Source organism: Heterocephalus glaber, unplaced genomic scaffold (genome assembly GCF_053883595.1).
Source record: "Heterocephalus glaber isolate CG9 unplaced genomic scaffold, H.glaber_assembly_v1.0 deba00001666, whole genome shotgun sequence".
Taxonomy (NCBI): Eukaryota; Metazoa; Chordata; class Mammalia; order Rodentia; family Bathyergidae; genus Heterocephalus; species Heterocephalus glaber.
Window position 1 is genome coordinate 2,473,291 of NW_028258406.1, and position 4,972 is coordinate 2,478,262.

The 4,972-nt window shown below is 43.5% G+C and overlaps 1 pseudogene; it reads left to right on the forward strand.

Moving 5' to 3' along the window:
* The first annotated feature begins 1,147 nt into the window (after window positions 1–1,147).
* On the forward strand, window positions 1,148–2,719 carry LOC101711636 (neuronal acetylcholine receptor subunit alpha-10 pseudogene; annotated as a pseudogene).
* The last annotated feature ends 2,253 nt before the right edge of the window (window positions 2,720–4,972 follow it).

Consider the following 4,972-nt stretch of genomic DNA (forward strand, 5'->3'; position numbering starts at 1 on the left):
GAACAGTTCACAGTATTTTCATGATTTTTGTCAGTGAAACTCCTACCTCCTGCACACTGAGTCACAGATACATTGTATTCACAGCTTCATAGTAGGTGCATTTTTGAAACAAAGTCACATACCTTACTAATCAGAAAATAAATTACCTCAATAATGCCAAATCAATTTGAATTATTAAATTTTGTGTAAGTCTCCTAGTCTTGGTAGCCTGCTGTTAGGCTGCCACTTTTCTTCTAATTATGCACTCTGCATTTAGCTCTCATATACATTTTCCCATTACCTGTCCTCTATATTGATCAGGAATAGATCCTATGAATTTAAGAATCTGAAAGTCCAGCAAACACTAATGAAAAGCAATATAAACCTTTAAAGTGTTTAAATTAGATAATAAGCACAGAAAGTAACTGTGGAAAAGTTTATTACATTCCAGGAAACATGTGAGGTATTTTGTATGGCTTAATTCATAAAATTTTCACACAGACTGTAGTGATTTCTTAATTGAAAGAAATGGAAACTGAGGTTTAAATGGGAACTGAGTAACTTATTCAAGATTACTGTAAAGGACTGAGTCACTTAGTTCAGAATTAGAAGCTTCACAGTTTGTTAATTCAAATGTTCTTCATGGTGACTGTTTCTCATGCAAAGAAATGCTTAATGACAGAAAACTAAAACTTCGTCTAATTCAAGAAAAATAAAAAATAAATATTTCCCAGACATCTGTGAAACCAGATTCCCTCCGTGTATGAATCCCAAAAGAACTCCCACAACTTTGATTGAAGTTACTTTGACCACAATAATTCCAGGTCCCAAATTTCTACATAACACTCAACTTCTTTATCTAGTCAGCATTTATGTCCCATATGTCTTCCCTCTTGTATCTCAAGTATGTCATATTATTTTTTATTATAATTTCACCAAACCTCTAATTTGAGAATAAATGAATCATAGATAATCTGTATAGCAGGAATAATTTTAATGATTATATACTATTTTCATTGAGAAATAAAGGATTAAAGATTATAATACTAAAACTGGCCCCTCCATAAACTCCCCTTTCTTTTTCATTCAGACTTCTGTAAAAGATAAAACTTGTTTACAAAAGAATAGATTATCTCCAATTACAAAAAAAGAGAAGTTTGAAGCAGAAATGTTATATTTCAGATACCCCAAAATATGTAAAAGAAAGGAAATAACCAGGAGCACTTCAAATTTAGAAACCAATCATAAAGAGGTAGGCAGGAAGATCACAGCCAGGGATGCAGAGAAACTAAGTCGTTACAGGGGGAAAGACAGAAGGAACTTGAGACAGACAGGTAAAGAGGGGGACAGGGCAGAGGAAAGGGCAGAGGCCGAGGCTGAAGAACCAGCGGATGCCAAGACCAAGTACTCAACAAGCAGCCTTTATCCTTTCCAGGCACTGTCCACGTCGCATTTGCCAGCTAGGCTTGATACGGACTGAGGTCTAGCCTGGAGACCTGCCCCACCTCTAGCTGTGGCAGAACCATGGGCCCCCGAAGCTACCACCTCTGCCTGGGCCTCCTCCTCCTCCTCCTGCTCCTATTGCCTGCAGTGCCCTGAGACCTGTGGCCGACACAGACCAGACTCTGAATGCGACCCTGGACGTGACACTGTGGCAGATGTGAATCCGGCAGGAGTGGATGGGTCCCTACCTACGATGGGACCCTGACGCCTATGATGGCCTGGATGCCATCCGCAGCCCCAGCAGTCCTATGTGGCGGCAGACATCGTGCTCTGCAACAAGGCAGACGCGCAGGCCCCGGCCTTGGCCAGCACCTACATGGTCGTGCAGCACGACGGCGCAGGACCCTGGGAGGCGCCGCTATAATGCGCAGCTAGTGCCGAGTGGACGTGCTGGTCTTCCCGTTGGATGCGGAGCGCGCGGCCTCACCTTTGGCTCGTGGAGGCACCGCAGGCACCAGCTGGACGTGCGCCTGCGCGGCGCCGCCACCAGCCTGGCGGACTTCGTGGAAACGTGGAGTGGCGGGTGCTGGGCTTCCCTGTGCGGCGCCCCATGCTCTCTTACGGCTGCTGCTCTGAGCTCTACCACGACGTGACCACGCTGCTCCTGCGCCGCCGCGCCGCCGCCTGTGTGTACAACCTGCTGCTGCCCTGCGTTCTCAGTTCTCATCTCGCTGCTCTTGCCGCTCGATTTCCACCTGGCCCGCTGACTCGGGCGAGAGCTGGCGCTTACCTCCTTCCAGTTGCTGCTGGCAGAGAGCGTGTCACTGGCCAAGAGCGTGCCGTCCATCGGGAAGTACTACATGGCCACCACGACTATGGTCAGTTTCTCAACAGCACGGAGCATCCTTATTATGAACATGCGTTACTGTGGTCCCAGTGCCCGCCCACTGCCAGCTTGGGCTTGGCCCTCCTGCTGGGACACCTGGCAAAGGGATTGTGTGTGAGGGAGTGAGGGGAGCCCTGTGGGCAGCCCAGGCCGCCCGAGCCAGTCCCCAGTCCCCAGTCTCCTGCTGGGCTCCCCGCAGGCCCTTGCCAGGAGCCAAGGTGTCTGTGCCACCAGGAAGCCCTACTGCACCATGGAGCCACCATCTCCAGCACCTTCTATAGCCACTGGGAAGCCCAGCGCCACTGCTAGGACTGGAAGTGCCTGGCCCTTGTGATGGACCGCTTCTTCCTGGGCATCTTCTTCTCCATGGCGCTGGTGATACGCCTCCTGGTACTCGTGAAGGCCCTGTGAGGGGCTGGGGCTGGGTACCAGGAAGCTGCTGCAGCCACAGCACTTCCTGGCAGGGATGGCCAAGGCCAGGAGTTGTTTGGTCCTCACAGAAGCCAGCCAGTGGCTCCCCAGTAGAGCACCCTCTCTTCGGGACCAACACTACTGATTTCACAGTTCATAAGGATTCCTTGTTGTCTACGTGTCCTAACGACTCCCTTAATTCCTAAAGGAACTCTAACAATGTCCATGCTCAGAATTAGAGGTCTCAGGGGGAAAGTGCAGTTATTATATAAGAAACAGAGCTGCTACATTTCCTGTCGTTTTAGGCAGTTTATGGGGACTTAGTCTTGCCTTCCTTGCCTAGGGGCTCACAGAAGGAAATTCATGGTCTAGTTTCCAGAGCAGGAGGCCATACAGACATTTGGCCCCAGAGCCTCCACTTGTAATAAAGTAAGTGTGTACCTGGCAAAAAAAAAAAAAAAATGAAGAAGAAATCAATCATGAGATTTAAAACAAATAAATTAGTTAAAGCTAATAATGTGAGTCCTATTCATTATGACCTAAATAGATAGGCCATGTTAATATTATTCACAATTATCTCTATCTTTTTCTATGAGAAAATTTTACTTCTCTACTTTATTAACCTCAAATCAGTTGTCACTCTTTTACTGTGGAAATTTAAGAAAAAGTAATATTTTGAAATAGAAATTTTAAAACTCAGCACTTGGTTAAACGTCATTTATTTTCTTTCTTCTAATTTGGCAAAGTTCTTCAAAAAGGACTAATAAGAATTCTGAAAAAATCATGCTATAGATAGAACCATAGTGATTCATTACTTAATGTGACATTGAGCTAAAAATAAAACATTGTTTTTGTAGGCCATTTAGATTCTTGGATTATTTTTTATTGAGAGTTTATTTTAGGATGACAATTTTTTTTTAATCCAGACTGATAGAATACCATCAGTACAATATTCTGTAGAAAATTTTAAGAAGCATTTTTAATTCTTTTTTACCTACTCAGATATTTCAGCCATATGCTTGCAGATCTGTTTTTGGGATTGTGAGTCTACAGCTAATGATCAAAACTCTCTGGTCGTGGAACTTATATTCTAGGAGAAAGAAGAAAACATACCAAATATATAAACTTTATTGAATTTTAGAGTGATAAGTATTGTGGAGAGAAACAAGAGGATTTGCTGCAGAGCTCAGTTATTCAGAGGTAGGATAGTTGATTTGTGTGGCAGCTTAATTTAAGGGAAAACATTATTCCTATGATTTCAACAAGTATTAGGCCTGTCCATCTTATGGTTAAAGAAAAGCCCAGAATTTTTTTTTTTATAAAATGGTGTACTACTCAGCCATAAAGAACAAGAAACTAGAGACATTTATAGCTAAATGGATGCACATTGAGACCATATTCTTAAGTGAAATAAATAGAACCCAGAAATTCTGTCATTTGATTGAAATGACCAGACTATTCCAGGTGTGTCTGTGAGGGGGTTTCTGGGAAAGATTGGTGTGTGTTGATAAGAGTCAGTGAGGGAGAGTTACCCTCATTAGAGGCACTATCCCATAGACTGGAGGTGTCCATAGAGCAGAAAGACCAAGCAAGGGTTAATATTTGCCTTCTCTCTCTCAGAGCTCTGGATGACATTCTTGTCCTGTCTTGTATTTTAGAATTCAGGCTACACCAGCCTTTGTACTTGATGTAAATGACCCCCACACAGGCTCTTGGGCCTTTGGTCTCAGGCTGAGAATTATACCATAAGCTTCCTTGTTTCTGAGGCCTTTGGAATTGCACTGAGCCAGTCTATTGATTTTCCTAGTGTTTGGCCTGCAGACTATTGTGGAGCTGCTCGTTTTCCATAGTTAAGTGAGACAAGTTGCCTAGGAAATCTCTTTTCATATATCTCTTTATAAAGCTTATCAATTCTGTCTCACTTGGAAATCCTTACTAAAACTAAGGGGGTGAACTTTAAAAAAAACTTCTTAGGGCAGATATCACTGAGAAGTTAAAATTTTAGCAAAAGCTTAGGTGAAGTAAAGAAGCAAGACTTGAGGGTACTGTGGAGTGGACAATGTAAGCAGGGAGACCAACCCGAACAAAGCTTTTGAGCCAGGAACATAATCACAGCAAGAAATCAATGTAGCTTGACCACAGTACATGAGAGGAGTCAAATTAGGACATGAGGTCAGACAGGCTATGTTATTCAAATCACCTGAAGCTTTCTGATTTTAGCTTTTACCTAAATCATTTTCAGCGAGTGGAGCA